This window comes from Arachis ipaensis, chromosome B2, assembly GCF_059453495.1.
Source record: "Arachis ipaensis isolate K30076 ecotype BB chromosome B2, ASM5945349v1, whole genome shotgun sequence".
In the NCBI taxonomy this organism is placed as follows: Eukaryota; Viridiplantae; Streptophyta; class Magnoliopsida; order Fabales; family Fabaceae; genus Arachis; species Arachis ipaensis.
This window is the reverse complement of record NC_142437.1, coordinates 29022348-29042188: the sequence shown is the minus strand read 5'-3', so window position 1 is coordinate 29042188 and position 19841 is coordinate 29022348. Positions and strand designations below refer to the sequence as shown.

Sequence of the window (19841 nt, the reverse complement as noted above, 5' to 3'; positions counted from 1 at the left end):
CCTCACCAGTTCTTCAGCTACTCTTTCATTTTCAGGCCGATCCCTTCTTTCTTGTTTTGTGTCAATAGCATTATTGGGATCATGGTGCTCTTGGATTGATACATCCATACGGGATATAAAAGTTTGGAGAGTAGAGGTGAGACTAGTGAGAGTGGAGGCAAGTGTGGTTTAAAGCTGTATTTGCCCTTGACGAATAACACGAAGGGTGTTGCTATCCACTGGAGGTTGGGGTGGATAGAAGGGTTCATTACTTTGGGGAAAGGGCTCATAGTAGGAAGGTGGTTTTGGGTACAGTTCATATGGTTCATATGGTGGTTGGTGTGATGGATACGGGTTAGGGTCATATAGACGTGAATGGTGGAAAAGGACTTGTGAGTATGGTGGTCCAAAGCTATGTTGAGGAGGGGGTTCATAGGTATATTGTGGTGGGTGTTGCTTGTCACGAAGAGGTCCACCATAACCATTGTCTTGGTAAGCATCATAGGATGGTTGTTGATAATACCTTGGAGGTGGTTGTTGCCAAGAGGATTGATCAAATCCTTGTGGCTCCTCCCATCTTTGATTGTCCCATCCTTGATCCAAGCTCTCATTGTAATTTCCTCTTCCTACAACATGATTGTAACCAAACTCATAGCTAAAGGGGTGAGAATTCATAGTAGTAAGAGAAATAAAAACTAATAAAAATTAATGAAAATAAACTCCTAAAACTAGAAACAACTAACACAGAAACAAAAAAGAAAATTTATTCACAACATTCACAATAACCAATAATAAGGCACACAATTGCAACTCCCTGGCAACGGCGTCATTTTTTGACGAGCGAATTTTTGCTAGTAAAGATTTTCACAAATAAATCCTCGTTGCTAGTAAAGTTTCTAAACCAACAAAGAATCCTTTCATACAAAAATTTGGTTGTCACTTAAGCAAACCCAATAAAAATAAATCGAAGTATTTAAACCTCAAGTCGTCTCTCAAGGAATTGCACGGAGGTGTAGTTATTATTGGTTATGGAAAAGTATCTTTTTGGGTTTTTTAGAGGTTGAACAAGGAATGCAAATGATAAGAAAATAAATTAATAACTAGAAAAGCTCTTGGCAAGGTATGAGAACTGGACGTCCTATCATAGTTATCCTTATCAATTGTGATGAGAATTGTTCATTTCTCCCACTTAGTTAACCTCTAACTTTGAAGGAAAGTCAAGTGGACTAATGAATTTGATTCCTCAAGTCCTAGTCAACTCCTAAGGAACGACTAGCTTTAGAGGGATCCAAATCAACCAGCAACTGTCAATTATCAATAAACAAAGGAGTTTGATAACTCAAGTGTCTCCAATTACTCAACCAAAGCCAAAAATATGAAAATCTAACTTAAAATCCTCCCAAGCATTTTATCAAACACTTGGAAGGCGTAACATAAAAGCATAGAAAATAATAAGAGATAATAAAATCCAAGTAACCAATTATAAGCATCAATAACACAAATAGAAGAAAGCAATCATAAATCTGAAATACTTTAAATTGTATTAAATAGAGAAATCAAATCTAAGATGAGAATTCATAAACTAAAATAGCAACATAAAGTAATCAATAAGGTAAATAAATGAACTAGAATGCTAAAGCAAATAAGAGTAGAAGAGAGCTAAATTAAACTAAGTAGAAATCTGAAATTAAGCAAAGCTAATCCTAAAATCCTAAAATCTAGAGAGAGGAGAGAGCCTCTCTCTCTAGAAAACTACATCTAAAACCTAAAATTGTGAATGAATTGATGATTGAATGAATTGTTGTGTGAATGAATGGATGATTCCCCCACTCTGCAACTTCTATTCTATGTTTTTAGGCTTAGAACTGGGCTAAAAATAGCCCAGAAATTGCCTCCAGCGAATTCTGATACGTACAGCACGTGGCTTTGTCACGCGTACACGTCGTTCACGCGTACGCGTCGATTAAACTTTCGCAAGCTCACGCGTACGCATGATCCACGCGTTTCCATCACCTAACAGTATGGCAACTATGGGAAATTATATATCATTTCGAAGCCCCGAATGTTAGCTTTCTAACGCAACTAGAACTGCCTCATTTGGATCTCTGTAGCTCAAGTTATGGTCTATTTAATACGAAGAGGTCAGGCTGGACAGCTTAGCAATTCCTTCAATTTCTTGTATTCCTTCCACTTTTGCATGCTTTCTTTCCATCCTCTAAGCCATTCCTGCCCTATAAACCCTGAAATCACTTAACACACATATTAAGGCATCGAATGGTAATAAGAGAGGATTAAACATAGCAAATTTAAGGCCAAAGAAGCATGTTTTCAATCATAGCACAAAATTAGGAAGGAAAATGTAAAACATGCGAATTCAATGAATAAGTGTGAGAATAGTGGATAAAATTCACTCAATTTAGCACAAGATAAATCATAAAATAATGGTTTATCAATAAGGCCAAGATGCCGTTTCCTCAAAAACTCCGTCAAGAGAAAAAAGATAAACAGTTCGCCCGCTTTGCGAATTATCTCAGAACATTAGAGATTAAGATCCCTTTTGCAGAGGCTCTTGAACAGATACCTTCTTATGCTAAGTTCATGAAGGACATCTTAAGTCATAAGAAGGATTGGAGAGAGACAGAAACAGTTCTCCTCACTGTAGAGTGCAGTGCATTCATTCAAAACAGCTTGCCAGAGAAACATAAGGATCCTGAAAGTTTTATGATACCATGCACTCTAGGAAATGCTTGCACAAGGACAGCTCTATGTGATATTGGAGCAAGCATTAACCTAATACCTGCTTTATTAATAAAGAAGCTTTGCTTGACTGATGAAGTCAAACTAACCCGTATATGCCTTCAACTTGCTGATGGTTCTATTAAGATACCATCAGGAGTGGTTGAAGATATGATTGTTAGGGTTGGACCCTTTGCTTTTCCCACTTATTTGTGGTGTTGGATATGGATGGGCACAAGAGTGCATCCCTTATCCTAAGAAGACCCTTCCTAGCTACAGGAAGAACCCTCATTGATGTACAAAAAAGGGAAGTAACCCTAAGAGTCAATGAGGATGAATATGTGCTGAATGCTGTCAATGCCATGCAGCATCCAGACACCCCAGAGGAGTGCTTAAGCATTGATATCATCAACTCCTTGGTGGAAGAAGTAAACATGGTTACCAGATTCGAGTTGGAGGAAGCAGATGAAATACATGATACTTTAAGTGCTCCTAAAGAAGATGATAAACCTCCAAAACTCGAGCTCAAGCCATTACCATCCTCCCTGAAATATGCATTTTTAGGAGATGGAGACACTTACCCTGTAATCATAAGCTCTGCCTTAGAGCCGTAGGAAGAAGACGCACTAATTAAAGTGCTCAAAACTCACAAGACCGCCTTTGGGTGGACTATAAGTGACCTTAAGGGCATTAGCCCAACCCGATACATGCACAAAATCCTACTGGAGGATGACGCCAAACTAGTGGTGCAACCACAAAAGTGACTGAATCCAGCTATGAAGGAAGTGGTGCAGAAGGAAGTCACTAAGCTCTGGGAGGCTGGAATTATTTATCCCATTTCTGACAGCCCCTGTGTGAGCCATGTACAAGTTGTTCCTAAAAAGGGAGGCATGACAGTGGTTCATAATGAAAAAAATGAACTGATCCCTGCAAGGACAGTTACAGGGTGGCGTATGTGCATTGACTCTAGAAGGCTCAATAACGCCACCAGGAAGGATCATTTTCCTTTACCATTTATCAAATGCTAGAGAGACTAGCAGGGCATGCTTTTTATTGCTTCCTGGGTGGATATTCTGGGTACAATCAAATAGCAGTTGATTAGAGGATCAAGAGAAGACAGTATTCACATGCCCATATGGCGTGTTTGCCTATAGGCGAATGCCATTTGGCCTGTGCAATGAACCTGCCACCTTTCAGACATGTATGCTATCCATCTTCTCTGATATGGTAGAGAAGTGTCTTGAAGTATTCATGGATGACTTCTCTATCTTTGTAGATTCATTTGAATCCTGCCTTGACCATCTGGCCCTAGTTCTGAAGAGATGCCTAGAGACAAACCTAGTTTTGAACTGGAAAAAATGCCACTTCATGGTGACTGAAAGCATTGTTCTTGGGCATCGGATTTCAAACAAGGGGATAGAAGTGAATTAAGCTAAGGTGGAGGTGATTGAACGATTACTACCACCTACTAATACCAAGGCAATCTGAAGTTTCCTAGGACATGCAGGATTTTACAGGAGGTTCATAAAAGATTTTTTAAAAATTGCAAAGCCCCTGTGTAACCTCTTGGCCACTGACGTTCCATTTGTCTTTGACCAAGAATGCCTGCATGCCTTTGAGACCCTGAAAGCCAAGATTGTCACTGCACCTGTCATTTCTGTAACCAATTGGGACTTACCATTCGAACTGATATGTGATGCTAGTGACCATGCCATTGGCGCAGTTCTGGGGCAGAGACATTAGAAGCTTCTGCACGTCATTTATTATGCCAGTCGGGTTCTGAATGATGCACAGAAGAACTATACTACCACAGAAAAGGAATTACTTGCTGTGGTTTATGTCATTGACAAGTTTAGATCATATTTAGTAGGATCTAAGGTCATTATCTACACTAACCATGCTGCTCTGAGGTATCTACTCACTAAGCAGGATTATAAACCTAGGCTCATAAGATGGGTATTACTCTTGCAAGAGTTTGATATAGAAATTAGAGACAGAAAGGGTACAGAAAATCAAGTGACTGACCAATCAAGCTCAGCCCAAACAATCACCAAGTGGGCTCCAGAAGTGGATTTTCGCACTAAAAGACAGTTTTACCCTTCTTATGTAATCCTAAGTCATTAGTTTAGTATTTATTTGAGAAATTTTACAATCTTAGAACCTTTCTTGACACTTTACACGTTTTATCATTGTATTTTCTATCAGTATGAGTTTATAAACTTCCTAGGTTGAGGAGAGGAGCTCTGCTGAGTTTTATGGATTAATAAAGTACTACTGTTCTATCTCAATATATGTTTGATTTTCTATTCTAAGATGTATATTCATTCTTCATCATTATGAATGCATTGAACCGGCACAAGGTTATCTCATTCTACATGGGTTCAGAGTGAGTCTTTCATCGGACAATGATGAACCACTAGCTTGATTATACATCTCTTAGACGGCTAATCCATGACTTCGTTGGGGACTTCTCGAGACACCAGTTCAGCCGAGGTACTGGGAGATTAGAGTCTTTGTGGTAGAGGCTAGAACCAAAGGCGCAGCATTCTCTGATCTGGAATATTCGACCTTATCTGTAATATTTTGAGTAGGATCACTAAGGAGAATGAATTGCAGGAGCTTCACCCTCAATCAGACTGGATCAGCACTAACCCTGGGGTTTAGATCTGGAGGAGCATTGGCGATACCTTAAGAAAGGCGTTGATCACATATAGCCTGCCATAGAAGAAATCATTCACAGTTAGAATAGACAGCAAAACCGAATTGATCCAGAAGAATAAACCATCTCCGAAGCCTTAACCATCTTCTTATCATTGCATTCACCATCAACTGAGTAACGTTATCTTTATTTTACTTTTATGCATTCTAAACCTCCAACCAACTTTTCTATCCGCCTGACTATGATCTACAAGATAACCATAGCTTGCTTCAAATCACAATCCTCGTGGGATCGACCCCGACTCACTCAGGTATTACTTTGATGACCCAGTGCACTTACTGGTTCAGTTGTGTGAAGTGTAATTCCACGCTACCACCATGATTTTAAAGCGTGGCAAAAAACTGAAAAAAGCGTCGCGATAGTTTTTTGCCACGCTTTTGAAAGGGTCACATCTGCAAGCGTGGTGGTTGCTCTATCACCACGCTTTTGGTTTCCTATCACCACATTTTTTTGCCACGCTTTTTACAGATTGCCACACTTAAGAGCGTGGCCGTATGTGGGAGATATGGCCATGCTTTTGAAGCGTGTCAATAGAGAGAGATATCGCCACGCTTTCAGAGCATGGCAATAGAGAGAGATATGGCCACACTTTTAAAGTGTAGCGATAGCAAGATACGGCCACGCTTTTAAAGCGTGGTAATAACGAGAGATACGGCCACGCTTTAAAAGCGTGGCAATAACCTTATCAAATTAAATAAAAATCCTTTTTATGACAACACAATATAAAATTTTGAGTAAAGGACATTTTCGTCCCTGACCTTTTTTTCGGGGACATTTTCGTCCTCAAAGAATGGGAAATACATTCAAGCCCCTGACCCCTGAAAAATGTGGACATTTATGTCCTTCCTTTGAATTCAGCCGTTTGCACTGAACGGAAAAGGATGAGCTGGCAGAGGTGGCGCTGAGGTGGCCGTAACGGAGGCCATGTGGCATCGAGCATTTCGTAACAGGACATATAAGTCCTGGAGACAAAAACGACGCTGTTTTTGTAACCTCCCCCAATTCTGTTTTGAATTTTTCTGCCTTTTCTTCTTCCTTCGTCCTTTTTTCCCTTCCATTCTTCTTCCTTGGCCCCTGCCTCGATCACCGCCGCACAGCGGTGCCTCCGTCAGCCACCATCAATGCCGGCGACCTCCTCCTTCCTCTCTTTTCGCGTCTTCTTCCCTTTCTCACTCCCTTACTCCCATTATTCTCTCTCTCTTCTCACCCTCCTTCCAAGGTGAGATATACGAGGGCGAAAAAATAGAATCTGGAGAGATATACGAGGGTGAAGATGATGATATAGATGATGAGGATGGAGATGAAGTTTTTGTTGAATGAATACACAACATGGAATCGGAATAAACCCTTGGGAGGGATGACTTAGGGGCTGTGACAATCTCCTTCATATGAGAAGAGGAAACTTTACGCCTTAAGGCACTCCAACTACTCTCTCTTGCAGGAAGATGGGTTTCATGTTCATCCTCTGATGATGGAAATGGTGGCACAAAACCTCCAACAATAGCTTTTTGGAAAACTTCATAATCAACATCATAGCAGCCCACTTTCCTCTAATCACCAAACAAATATTGTAGTAGGAATATGTACAAAAAAAGCTCCCCTGGAGTCCAATGTGGGAGGCGAAGGATCCGTTAACATTTTGGGGACGAGATGCAAAGGATCATAAGGCGAGTGTGGAGCCATCCTATACATCCTAAGCAAAGAGGTAGGACTAAGAGGAACTGCATGCACCCTCTTCTGGCACTGCAACAACTAGCAAGCAAACCCCATATTCGGATCGGCAATACCCCTTGCAGCCTTCACCAACTGAAAAGCATCATCAAAGCTCTGTCCTTCCCTCCACATGAGGTATGCAATCACCAACGAAGTAGACCTAGACACACCTTGACAACAGTGCACAAACACCCTACCACCTTGTTCCCTAACATCCTCAAAGTAATCAAACACATCATACAAGATACTACTAATATCCTCTGAAGGACTATCCTGAAGCCACAATGTTCTATACACAAAATCAGCCTTAAAATACTCGGGGCACACAAAACCAACACAGTTCAAGATATGAGTGATCCCATTCTGTTTCAATATATCCCTATTCTTAGCACTAGCATCACCACCAAGGTAAATATGTTCAGCAACCTTTGAACACTCCTTATCAAAAAATGCAATTCTATCCCTCTTCATGAGTCCACTAACACCATTATTGTTACAACTATTATTATTACCACTAATATTACTGCCATTATTGCAATTCCTATCATTGTTCATCTGAATTGAGCAGAGATCAAGTTTCAACCTTTCACCAGGGTTACCTCTCATGCCGCCACCGAGGGTCAATGGCAGCTGTGGGGGCAACCACTGCCCAATGTCATCTGAGCTCGCCTGCGGCCACTCATCGAGGCTCCGCCGGGCTATCAAAAGTGGCTGGAGGGGCGGCAGGCTCGACCGGGACTTGGAACTCTGCTGCGATCGCAGCGTAAGTGGCGGCGGACAGAACTTGTGATTAATAGTAGCAAAATAAAATAAAATACAAATAAATAAATTCCAATTAATAACTTTAGCACTTTATTGCAACTCCCCGGCAACGGCGCCAAAAATTGATGCGTGCAGAAATTGGCGAGTTAAGAATGATTATAAAATATGCGTTGCAAGTATAGTTCTCAACCAACTAGAAATCCGCTTTATCAATTTAAAACGGGTGTCACAGAAATTAAAATCAAAATACTGGGAGTATGAGTCCCAGGTCGTCACCCAACGAGTTGCAGAAAAGTGTGCTATTTTATTAATCAGATGTTTTCAAAAAGGTTTGAGTTGAATGGTAGAAAATTAAATTAGAGAATTTATATAAATTTAAATAAAAGCCTTGACTGGGAGTTGATTAGTTGGAAGCCCTATTCTTATTGCAGTACTCTCAAGATTGATTGATAATTGGGGATTATTCTATTTAGTTGTCCCTCACTAAGTAAGGGAAAGTTAAACAAGTTGGAATGCTATTTCTATCCACAAGTTCCAATCCGCTCTTGGAAGGATTGGTGTTAGTGACTAGAGAGCAATCCAACAATAAACCCAACTACAATCTTTCTCTTGAGCATCCCAACTTCAAGGGTTTCTTTCAATCAACTCCCCATCAAGTTAGGGAACTACTCGCTCATTGTAAATGTAAAATTCATAACATAAGAAAGGGAATTAAAGAAAGACATAATAAATAATGATCAAAAGATTAATTAAAAATAAAAGTAATTCTTGTATTAATAAATGCTAAAATAATCCAATGGTAAAATTAAGTAAATTAAGGAACATGGAAGAGTAAGAGACAAGTAAAGAGAACGAACTAGAATGTCGAAGTCTTGATGAGGCAATAACTCTTCTCAATATCCCAATGCAAAACAATGAACATAACAAATCCTAAAAACTATGAATTTGTAGAGAGAAAACCTAGAGGAGAGGAAAACTAGATCTAAAAACTAAAACTATGCGGAATGAATGTTGTTGTTGGTTTCTGCATGTTCTCTGGCTCTAGTCTGCTTTTCTGGGCCGAAAACTGGGTCAAAATAGGGCCTAAAATCGCCCCCAGCGATTCTGCAGATTATGCAGATCGCGCATGTCACGCGGTCGCGTCATCCATGCGGCCGCATCATTCGGCTTTCTGCTTTGCCACGCGGTCGCGTCATCCATGCGGCCGCGTCACTCGTGCTATTCCATGCCACGCGGTCACGTCATCCATGCGGCCACGTCACTGTGATTTCCTTTCTTTCGCGCGGTCGCATGATTCATGCGGCCGCATCGCTTCTCGCTGGTCATCTCCTCAATTTCTTGTGTTCCTTCCATTTTAGCAAGCTTCCTTTCCAATCTCCAACTCATTCATGCCCTATAAAGCCTGAAACACTTAACACACAGATCACGACATCGAATGGAGTAAAGGAGAAATAAAATATATAATTAAAAGTCTCTAGGAAGCAAGTTTTCAATCATGCAATAACTTTAGGAAGGAATTATAAATGCATGCTTATTTAACGAATAAGTGGGTAAAGATCATGATAAAACTACACAATTAAACACAATATAAACCATAATATAGTGGTTTATCAACCTCCCCGCACTTAAACATTAGCATGTCCTCATGCTTAGTTGAAGGAGATAAAATGAATGAGTAAGAACATGTAAAACCTATGAAATGCAATGCAACCTATATATATGAATGCAACTATATGATTTTTGTCCACTTGATCAAAAGTAAGTAAGCTCTTCAAAACAATTACAAATCAAATTCTACTAACTCAATTTTTATACAGTAAGAACAGATAAACATGCAAGAAGATAGCTCATGAAAGTAGGGAGCATAGAAATTCAAGCATGGAACCTTCACTGATGATGTATGTACACTCTAGTCTCTCTAGTGTATAGGTTCATCACTCTATCCTTCTCTAATCATGCTCTCTAATGTTTGTTCTTCTCCTAACCAATTAACAACATTTAATATACCAATGCAAACATCATGAGGTCTTTTCAAGGTTGTAATGGGGCCAAGGTAAGGGCAAGGATACATATATGGCTAAGTAAGCTTATAAATTGAATCTTTAATTAACCCAAGCTTTAACATAACATATATATATATTCTATATAACTTTTAAAATTCATACCTAGCTACCCAGAGATCTCTTTCACATCCATACTCATGTATCAACCTTTTATTTTGATTTTATCATACATGCATTGATCTTTGAATGCTTGACTTAGCATTGGGGTGATTTTGTCCCCTTATTTATTTATTGAGTATTTTTGGATTTTTTTTAAACATAGAAACATAAAAATAACATAGCTTATCAATGCACATAGAGTTTTAATTCTTATAGTTTCACATGAGTATGTATCCAAATTCCCATAATATTATCACGACTCATTCTCTTTTTATCCTTTGTTCCCACAATTTCCCATACTTGATTGACTCACACAATTCTATCTTAAGCTAACCAAAGATTCAATTTGGGATATATAATTATTTTTCCGCTTAAGGCTAGTAATGTGGTAAAATATAGAAAAAATGGGATTTAAAGACTCAAAGTGGCTAACAAAGGTAATTGGAAGGGTAGGCTTAATTTGGATTAGTGAGCTAAACAAATAATGGCCTCAATCATATGCAAACATATAAATATAATAAACATTGGACATATAGGATGAAACAAAATATAGATTACAATCATAGAGAAGTAAACACACAAGAATAAAATAATTATGGTTAAATAATATAACCATTCATAAAGGCTCAAATCTCGCAGGTTGTGTGTTCTTTAGCTCAAAAATCATGTTCCAAATACAACTTCAAGCAATTTTAACATAAAATAATTAATTAAAATTAGTGAAAATTTTTTGTTCCAAAGATAAGGTCTTAGAAGAAACTTATTGTCTTTTCAATCAAGCAGAACATGCATGCAACTAATCTATTACTATGCAGTTTATCCTATTCTATAAAAGAAAAATCTAACTAAATATCCTAATTTATTGGTGCTAGGGAAGAGAAATTACCTCCAGAAGTCAGGTACTGACCGACCTCCCCACACTTAAGGCTTTGCACCGTCCCCGGTACCATCTGTCAAGAACAAAGGTGGGCGGGTAGCAGTATCTCCACAGTCGGGATCATCATGGCTCCCTGTGCTGGTAAAAGAAGTGGAGTCCGGGGTATCTGAGTCCTTGAATTTTCCCATGATCAGCTCCTTGAGGTATGTGAATCGGCACTTGTTACGGCGCTCTCTCAGCTTAGCTTTCTGTTCTTGTCGATCCAACTTTTCAAGTATCTGCTGGAGCAGTTGGGCTGTTGTAGGTGCTTGTGGTGTTGAAGAAGGAATATCTGCAACTGGTTCAGTGGGCTGGCTGGTAGTGGCTGCTGGAAGTCTAAGGTACTTCCCGTTGAGGACATACTGATCATCCCGTGGAAGCATGGCTTTGGTGTCCCCAGCTCTGTAGGAGACTCCAGCTGCTGAGACAAGATCTGAGACCAGGGCGGGAAAAGGTAAGTTGCCCGTGATTTGTACGTGTCCCATGGCATTCCGGATATGTCTCGGTAGATTCAGAGGTTGGTCTGTAAGGATACACCAAAGTAGAACGGCCATGTCCGTAGTGAAGGAGGACTCGTGAGTGCTTGGAAAGACGTAATGGGACATAATCTGTGCCCATACGCGAGCCTCCAAGGTAAGTGCTGAAGCCGAAATTCCCTTAGGGCGGGTACGATGGTATCCGTAGATCCATCTGCTGCCAGGTAGTGCGATAACTCTGAGAACGGCGTCCCAGTCAAATTGGTACAGCTGGCGCTTGACTGCGGCTTCTTGAAAGGCATCTAATCCTTCTGGAATAGGGGGAAGACTTAGAACTTTTTGAATGACCTCTTCTGTAATGGGGACTTGCTTCTGATGGACGTAGACAGACTGTAGGGTCGGTAGGTGGTAGTTGGAGTAGAACTCGACTACCCAAGTAAGATTGACCTGCCTTGGCTGTCTTTGTAGGAAACCCCATTGTGTTCAGGCAATCTGCGGCTCAACAAATGCAGCAATGTGGTTTGGGAGGAGAAGAAGGTATTCATTGTTGTAACTCCTTTCAACCAGGATGGGGAACATCTGCTCACAGTAGCGATTGGAAAACCGCGCAGTGTCCTTTGCTGGGAAGGCTCTTTCTTTATCATCAACCTTTATAATCCTCTTAATTTTCTTTGTTGAGGGCTTTACCGCAGTTGAAGAGGGTTCTACCACTAATGCTCTCTTTGTACCTCTTCTTGCTGGTTGTTTGGGAGTAGCTTTCTCTTTTCCTTTCTTGGTCGCCATCCTGAAAAAGGGAAGAGAAAGTAAATTAAAGTTAAAGAGATAGAGCAAGGAAGATAACGGAAAGGATGGTTATAAATGCACATAAAAAGGTAAATGATATTAACACACGCTCATGAGTACATGTGAAAACTCATTAATGGAAAATAACTAGTGCATATGATGACAAGTGAATGCAAGGTGTTTATTGGCATGCCGGCAAAGGGCATGAGTAGCATAGATCAAGCATCACTCGTAACAAACCATCACATTTGCATTGACAATTAATTTCAATGAATAAAATAGTAAAGGAAATTTGTGAAAAGCAAGCATTGAATATTAGAGTAGAAAAATGTAGAGAAGTTCATAATGCCATATGGGCTTTTTCACAAACACATAGCATGCATGTAGAAGAAGCTTTTGAAAATAAGAATTTGAACATGCAAGTAATCCCTTAAAAAGCAATATATAATTGTCAAACAAATTTACAACACTCCACAAGCATATAATAATAAATAATGACTCACATAAATTGATAACACCAAGTAAAAAGGGAAAAGAAAGAAAAAGAAAATATGAACAATGAAGGTAAAAAGAAAAGAAAAAAAAAAGATGACATATAAAAATAAGAAGAATAATAGAAAAGTAAGGAGGGAAGGAGAAAGAAAAAACTTGTTAATGGGGGTGAGAGAGAGTAAAAGGTGAGAAAGAAGGAAGAAGGGAGGAAGGGAGGGAGAAGAAATAAGGAGGGAAAAGAGAAAAATAGGATTTAGGGGGAAAAAGATATGATAATTGGCAAAATTAGGGAGGCTGTGCGGCGCAAGGGATGCGGTCGCGTGGGGCACGCAGTCGTGTGACCCGTTTTAGGCTAATGGCGCGAGGGTAGCCTCGCACTCGCACAACTCTCTGTTCAAAATCATATTAGTGCCAAATTATGGGTGACGCGATCGCATGGGGCATGCGATCGCGTGAGTGGGCAATTATTGGGAAACGACGCGGTTGCGTGGGGCACGCGATCGCGTGAGAGGGACTGCGCGTCCAGCGCCAGTCCAGCACCACTCTAGCACAACTTTCGGCTGTGCACCCTTGTTACGTCGAAATCCAGGTCACGCAGCCGCGTGGGGCACGCGGTCGCGTGGGAGGCCATTATTCCCATATGACGCGGTCGCGTGGGACGAATTGTGCCATTGGCACGCCTCCAGCCCTACTCCTGCGTAACTCTCTATTCATATTAATATTGTCTCCCAGCTCCCTGCGATGCGGACGCGTCAATGAGGCGGTCGCGTCGCGTGATTTTTTTTTTAATTAAAAATATGTGAATGCAGATGCACGAAATGTACTAATGAAGAGAAGAGTTATTGAATAAGAAGACTAAAAATAAAGAAAAGAACGATCATTCCATGGTGGGTTGTCTCCCACCTAGCACTTTGCTTTAACGTCCGTAAGTTGGACGCTCCACTAGCTCAGTCTTCGGCTATGTGGGGATCTTCCAAGAGGAAGATCTCGAGCTCCTTGTTCTTCTTCAGCTTCTCGCCATGGTACAGCTTTAAACGATGTCCATTGACTTTGATAGGTTCAGAGCTTGAAGGATGACTTAGGTGATAGACTCCGTATGGTTCGGCCTTCTCTACTCTGTATGGACCTTCCCATCTTGATCTCAACTTGCCTGGCATGAGCCTTAGTCGAGATTTATAGAGGAGGATTAAATCCCCAGGTTGGAACTCTTTCCTCTTGATGTGCTGATCATGTACAGCCTTCTTCTTCTCCTTGTATAGTGTTGAATTCTCATAAGCTTCTAGGCGAAGGCTTTCCAGTTCCTGCAGTTGCAACTTCCTTTCAGCTCCGGCTCTCTCAATTCCCATGTTGCATTCCTTTACTGCCCAAAAGGCTTTATGCTCTATTTCAACAGGGAGATGACAAGCTTTTCCATAAACTAAGCGGAAAGGACTCATCCCAATGGGTGTTTTGTATGTTGTTCTGTATGCCCAGAGTGCATCTTGTAGCCTGGTGCTCCAGTCTCTTCTATGAGGTTTGACTATCTTCTGCAAGATACGCTTTATCTCTCTATTTGACACCTCGGCTTGCCCATTAGTCTGAGGATGGTAGGCTGTTACAACTTTATGAATTATCCCATGCTTCTTCATTAGTCCTGTTAGTCTCCTGTTACAAAAATGGGTGCCTTGATCGCTCACGATTGCTCGTGGTGATCCAAAGCGACAAATAATATGGTTTCTCACAAAGGAAACAACAATGTTAGCATCATCATCATTGCGGGTAGGAATTGCTTCTACCCATTTGGAAACATAATCCATAGCTAACAATATATAGAAATAACCATTAGAATTTGGAAATGGACCCATGAAGTCAATGCCCCAAACATAAAAAATTTCACAGAAAAGCATAATCTGTTGAGGCATCTCATCCTTCCTGGATATATTACCAAATTTCTGGCATGGAAAACAAGATCTACAAAATTCAGCAGCGTCCCTAAAAAGAGTAAGCCACCAGAATCCACAGTCTAAGATTTTTCTAGCAGTTCTTTGAGGGCCAAAATGTCCTCCACTCTCAGATGAGTGACAGGCCTCTAAGATGGACTGGAATTCTGATTGAGGCACACACCGTCTAATTACCTGGTCAGCGCCACATCTCCATAAATATGGGTCATCACATATATAATATTTAGACTCACTTTTCTGCTTGTCTCTTTTATGCTTAGAAAAGTTCAGAGGAAAAGTGCGGCTAACTAGATAATTAGCTACAGGTGCATACCGAGGGACTATCTCAGATACTGCTTGTAGGTTATCAAATGGGAAATTATCAGATATAGGAGTGGAATCATCTGTAATATGTTCAAGGCGACTCAAGTGGTCTGCCACTAAATTCTGGTTACCACTCCTATCCTTAATTTCTAAATCAAATTCTTGTAATAGCAGTATCCAACGTATAAGCCTTGGTTTGGACTCCTTTTTAGATAATAAATACTTTAGAGCTGTGTGGTCTGAATACACTACTACTTTAGTACCAAGTAAATAGGCTCGGAATTTATCCAGAGCAAAAACAATAGCAAGAAGCTCTTTCTCAGTAGTAGTGTAATTCGACTGAGCGGCATCTAAAGTTTTAGACACATAAGCAATAACAAAAGGATCCTTACCTTAACGCTGAGCTAGTGTTGCTCCTACTGCATGGTTGGAAGCATCACACATTATTTCAAATGGTTGGCTCCAGTCTGGTCCTCTTACAATTGGAGCTTGAGTCAGTGCAGTCTTCAGCTTATCAAACGCTTGTTTGCAATTTTCACTGAACTCGAACTCAATATCTTTCTGCAGTAGTCTGGATAAGGGAAGTGCTACCTTACTGAAGTCCTTAATGAACCTCCTGTAAAAACATGCATGGCCAAGGAAAGAACGGACCTCCCTCACAGAAGAAGGGTAAGGTAAACTAGAAATAACATCCACCTTTGCTGGATCTACAGAAATGCTAGTATTAGATACAACATGTCCTAGTACAATCCCTTGTTTAACCATAAAGTGGCATTTTTCAAAATTTAATACCAGGTTTGTACTGACACATCTATCTAATACTCTAGATAATCCATCTAAGCAAAGGCTAAAAGAATCACCATAAACACTAAAATCATCCATAAAAACTTCCATGCAGTCCTCAATAAGATCAGAGAAAAGACTCATCATGCACCTCTGGAAAGTAGCTGGTGCATTGCACAAGCCAAAGGGCATTCTCTTGTAAGCATAAGTCCTAAAAGGACATGTAAAAGTGGTCTTTTCCTAATCCTCAGGAGCTATATGAATCTGGAAATAACCTGTGTAACCATCTAGAAAATAATAATGCGATTTACCTGACAGGCGATCCAGCATTTGATCAATGAATGGAAGAGGATAGTGATCCTTACGGGTTGCTTGGTTGAGGCGTCTGTAGTCAATGCAGACCCTCCAGGCGTTCTGAACTCTAGTTGCTATGAGCTCTCCATGCTCATTCTTCACTGTAGTGACTACAGACTTCTTTGGCACCACTTGTACTGGGCTCACCCATTCACTGTCTGAGATAGGATAGATGATATCTGCCTCTAGTAGTCTGGTCACTTCCTTTTTGACAACCTCTAGGATAGTGGGGTTCAGTCTTCTCTGGGGTTGACGGACAGGTCTTGCTCCCTCTTCTAAAAATATTCTATGCTCACAGACTTGAGGGTTTATGCCTACTATATCTGCCAAACTCCAACCAATTGCCTTCTTGTGCCTCCTCAGCACACCAAGTAGCTGTTCTTCCTGTTGAGAAGTGAGTTCCCTTGCAATGATAACCGGAAACTTCTGCCCGTCTTCAAGGTAATCATATTTGAGGTGTGGAGGGAGGGGTTTCAATTCTAACTTCTGATCATGTTCAGGCTCTGGGTTGTCTGGAGCTGGTAACAGTGGTAAGGCACTGTCTTTGTCCTCTGAGAATGTCCCCACACTTGGACTTTATCCTGTGTGCTTCTCTTCAAATTCCTCCTGGTGAACTTCAGCCACGGTTTCATCTATAATGTCACACTTGAGGATAGAGTGATCCTCCGGAGGATGCTTCATAACTCCATTCAGATTGAAGATTACTACTCTGCCATCTATTTCAAAAGAGTATGTTCCTGAAAAAGCATCTAATTTAAACTTTGAGGTCTTCAAGAATGGCCTTCCGAGTAGGATTGATGATGGCTTGTCTGAGTCATTTTGGGGCATTTCCAGGATATAAAAATCAGTGGGGAACGTGAGTCCCTTATTGCCTACTAGTACATCTTCAGCAACTCCAACCACTGTAATAATGCTTTTATCTGCTAACACAAAATGAGCTGCCGACCTTTTTAAGGGAGGGAGCCTCAAAACATCATATATAGACAAAGGCATTATACTCACACATGCTCCTCAAAATATCACACCACCAATAGTACAATTAACTATACAAGGACCTGGGTCACTACACTTTTTAGGTAAACCTCCCATTAAAGCAGATATGGAACTTCCTAAAGGAATAGTTTCTAATTCATTAATTTTGTCTTTATGTATACATAAATCTTTTAGAAACTTTGCATATTTAGGTACCTGTTGAATAACATCAAAAGGGGAACAGTTACCTCAACCTTTTTGAATATCTCTACCATTTTGGGATCAGGTTTCAGCTGCTTCCTGGGCTTCCTTGCAAGTTGTGGAAATGGAATAGGAGTGGTGTCTTCTGCAGTGTCTGTGCCTTTTAATGCTTCCTCATATGGTTGCACTTCTTCTTCTTCAGCTATGTCCTGTATGTCCTCTTCCTCTTCAACATCTTCTATTTCCACTACCTCTTCAGCTGAGGCGTGTTCTAGTGGGTTTGGCTCCTCCTGGTTCCTCTCCTGTAGTGTGGTTCCAGACCTTAGGGTGATGGCATTAATACCACCCTTGGGATTGGATAATGGTTGAGAGGGAATACCATTGGAGCTCAAAGGTTGATTATTGGAGTTATTCATTGAACCAATCTGTGAGACAATAGCTTGCAAAGTAGCGTTCAGACCATTTAGAGTGGCATCAATGTTATTTTCCATGGTCTGCTGTCTCTAATCCATAGATTGTAGTAAGTCATCATTAGCAGATGAAGAAGGATAGGTAAATTGAGAGGTCTGCTATAGGGTATTCTGTGGTCCTTGGGATTGCCTTAGGTGAGGTGCTCTGCAAGGCTGATTCTGATTATGCTGCCTGTTGTTGTTGTTATTCCACCTCTGATATCCCTGATTATCTCTGCCTCCTCTGTTGTTGTTGTTGTTGTCCCTCTAATTCTGGTTAGAATTGTCTTGCCATCCGTGGTTGTAATTGCCACCTTGATTGTACCCTTGGTTGAGGCGGTCATAGAAGTTATGAGTGGCTGCCACAATGTTCTCTTCCTGCTGGAGCTGCGGACATTCATCAGTATAGTGGCTATAATCAGCGCAGATTTCGCAAACTCTCTGTGGGACTAACTGTTGGATTTGCTGTGCTAGAGAAGGTTGAGCTTACTGAACTTGTTGTTGATTCAATTGCATTTGCTTCAGCAAGTTGGTCATTTCACAGATACTCTGAGTTAAAGTAGCAGTCTCTCTGCTAGAGGATACTTTTGCCACGGCTTTTGCACGGCCTTGTTTCTACCTGTGATTCCTAGTAGATTCAGCTAAGTCGCTGACCAATTGCCATGCCTCATCAGTGGTCTTGTACTTTTTCATAGACCCATTGCTAGCACTTTCTAATGTGGTCTTATCTTGGGACCTCATTCCTTGTGTGACATAACCGAGTAACACTATCTTGTCAATCATATGGTAGGGGCAAGCTTCCAGAAGATTATTGAAGCGCTCCCAATATTCATAAAGCGTCTCGGATTCATCCTGAACAATCATAGAAATATCTTTCCTCAGTTTATCAGTAACTTCAGCTGGAAAGAACTTTTCCAAGAATTCTCTTCTCAGTGTATCCCAGTTGGATACAATTGCTGCTGGTTGAGTGTAGTACCACTCTCTTGCCTTTTCCTCAAGAGAAAATGGGAAAGCTTTTAGCAAAATTGAAGTTTCATCTGCACCATCACGCTTGACAGTAGAACAGGCTGCCTGAAAATCTCTCAGGTGCTTGATAGGCTCTTGAGCAGGTAAGCCATGAAACTTGGGCATCAAATTGAGCAATGCGGTCTTTATCTCAAAATCTGTAGCTACCGCTGGGTGATGCGCTTGAAATGGTTGCATTGTAAAATCAGGGGCTCCAGCCTCCTGGATAGTAACTCTCCTGGCTGCTGCCATGTTATCTGTACGTAAAACAACCAAATCAGTAGAATGGGGGCTAGTTTCTTTCTCAGATGACGTTTCAGATCCGCCCTTAGAGAGGACTAACCGACGCCGAGCTTGCCTTATTCGTGAAATAGTTCTTTCAATCTCAGGATCGAATACTAGCAAGCTTGGATCAGGAAGCGAACGTGTCATCTAACGAAAGAAACAAGCAGCTCATAGTAGCAAAATAAAATAAAATGCAAATAAATAAATTCCAATTAATAACTTTAGCACTCTATTGCAACTTCCTGGCAACGGCGCCAAAAATTGATGCGTGCGGAAATTGGCGAGTTAAGAATGATTATAAAATATGCGTCGCGTGATCCATGCGGCCGCGTCGCTTCTCACTGGTCATCTCCTCAATTTCTTGTGTTCCTTCCATTTTAGCAAGCTTCCTTTCCAATCTCCAACTCATTCATGCCCTATAAAGCCTGAAACACTTAACACACAGATCACGGCATCGAATGGAGTAAAGGAGAAATAAAATATATAATTAAAAGTCTCTAGGAAGCAAGTTTTCAATCATGCAATAACTTTAGGAAGGAATTATAAATGCATGCTTATTTAACGAATAAGTGGGTAAAGATCATGATAAAACCACACAATTAAACACAATATAAACCATAAAATAGTGGTTTATCAACGTCGTTTGGGTTGGGAGGACTAATATGTCCTGTTTTGAAAAGCTACACATTTTGGTGTGAGAGGACTAATATGTCCTGTTTTGAAAAGCTACATGCCACGTGTGCTCCCGTAACGGCCAGGTCAGTGCCACGGGAGCCACGTCAGCATTTTCCGTTGAGTGTAACAGAGTCAT

General features: G+C 40.7%; 1 pseudogene; it reads right to left on the bottom strand.

Moving 5' to 3' along the window:
• Window positions 1-6603: 6603 nt before the first annotated feature.
• Window positions 6604-19841, bottom strand: LOC107627084 (protein-tyrosine-phosphatase MKP1-like; annotated as a pseudogene).